This window comes from Chiloscyllium punctatum, chromosome 23 (assembly GCF_047496795.1).
Source record: "Chiloscyllium punctatum isolate Juve2018m chromosome 23, sChiPun1.3, whole genome shotgun sequence".
NCBI classification, from domain to species: Eukaryota; Metazoa; Chordata; class Chondrichthyes; order Orectolobiformes; family Hemiscylliidae; genus Chiloscyllium; species Chiloscyllium punctatum.
The window spans coordinates 883,157-885,165 of NC_092761.1; the positions used below are offsets into that span (position 1 = coordinate 883,157).

The window sequence follows — 2,009 nt, forward strand, 5'->3', positions numbered from 1 at the left end:
CTGTGCTCTTCTCACCAGGATGCATTACTTCTCCTCAACGTCCTTCATATTTCATCTGACAAAACATTCATTAAGAATCCCTTTGCATAAACATGCACTTCGCAGCTCTCGGTATTTGATTTTCCTGGATGTCTTTCATACGAAAAAACGTTCTCAGCACTGACTTGAAAAAGAAAATCGCGTTTCTTTTCATTATCCCAAAGCAACCTCAATTTCAACGCAGTTTAGTTAAAAGGTACAAACTATTCTTTGAGATTTTGTAATCGCGTCAATGCATATAAACTGACAATTGGAGTTCCACCTTCAATCATCTGAAAACAGCACCATTGAAAGCCGTTGATGACAGCGACGAGAGTGGGATTCGAACCCACGCGTGCAGAGCACAATGGATTAGCAGTCCATCGCCTTAACCTCTCAGCCACCTCGTCAGAGGCATCGGGGAGGCTATGACCTTATCAATAATTGAAATGCATAAATTATGCAGAGCAGCAGACATTTCTCCCGATTGTTGGTGAAATGAGAAATAACACAGTACGGTTCCAAGATGATGGTCTGACCCCTGGGTTGTGGGGCAAGTGCACTCCCACTGTCACACTATGCACACAGTGATCTGAACAAAAATGAGGAAATGAATATGTAACAAGGTCTATTGAATTCTGTGCAGATTTGAAGTCAACGGAATGAAGAACCCGAGACAGCAGGAGGTGTTCTTTCAATAAAGAGTTGGACAGAGCTCTTAAGGATAGTGGAATCAAGGGTTATGGGGATAAGGCAGGAACAGGATACAGATTGAGGATGTTCAGCCATGATCATAATGAATGGTGGTGCTGGCTCGAAGGGCAGAATGGCCTACTCCTGCACCTGCTGTCTATTGTCTATTAAACTGCCTGTCAGGAATTGTTTTCCAGACTGGAGGAGAGTGCATAGTGCTCAATATCATTATTCGGAACACCTAATTTCGGCTCAGATGTTTTTGACACGCACTTGTGAACAGAACAGACAATTTCAAAATCCGAAATAAGGCTAAACTGACAATTGAACTCAACAATGCAAAAACCTTGATCTGTATCATTTTCCTGGGTCGTGCGACACCAAGTCACTGTATGATCACAGGAACACAGTGAGCAAGTGTCAGAAGGAAAATGAGTGCAGTGCCAGAGCGCATGCTGGGAGCAGCAGGTGACACACGGGGATGTGCATTTCACACAACAGGAACACTTCCCAAACAGCGGACTGCGGTGGAAGAATTCAGAGGGGGTTTACACTTTGAAATTCGATGCCAGAGACACAATGGAGATCTGTCATTGAGTCTGTTCAAGATGAAGATTTTAAGATTTCTACAGATGCAAAACAAAATAAAAAGCTCATGGGTTAGTGAAGGCAAAAGATGAAATTGTACATTTCATCAATCTACCCATCTTTACAATGAGTACCTCACCACTTTCCTCACTCAGGGACTGAAGCACTGGTGAAGATGATCATATAATCCCCGTTACTAGCAATGGAATCAGAGAAACTCGGTTTCCCAAACGTTAAGGTAAAACCAGGAATGTGGAGGTAAGCATTAATGTGTTGCTCCTGTGCTGAAGGTGACCAGTGCACTGTATCTCTGTTTCAGTATAGTGGGTGTGCTGTGCAGAAGTTTCAATTCTGAGCCTCACATGGAGCAGCTTTAATTTGTCGTCGTGTTGAGGAATACGGACAGAAGGTGATATTGAGCAAAGCTAAGTTTATGGGAAAATACCCGTGTTTGTGGATTGAGAAACAACGTTTTCTGGACAATGACTCCTTGATCAACAAACATACTGCAAGTATCTAAAACGTGAAGAAACATATGTGGAGAGAGAGCCGAAGGTGATTTTTCAGCAGATGGATAACGTTTCCCATGTGCCCTGCGTTAAATTCCGGGAAAATAGATGTTGAACTGGTTTCATGTTGCACAGTTTACACATGTTACACTGATGAGTCAATGAACATTCCCCACGTATCCTCGAAGACAAGGATTTCCT

The 2,009-nt window shown here is 42.8% G+C and overlaps 1 non-coding gene across 1 annotated transcript; it reads right to left on the reverse strand.

The window, feature by feature from the left end:
- Positions 1–346: 346 nt before the first annotated feature.
- trnas-gcu (transfer RNA serine (anticodon GCU)) lies at positions 347–428 on the reverse strand. The gene has a single exon. It is a non-coding gene; the product is annotated as a tRNA-Ser (tRNA).
- Positions 429–2,009: the final 1,581 nt, after the last annotated feature.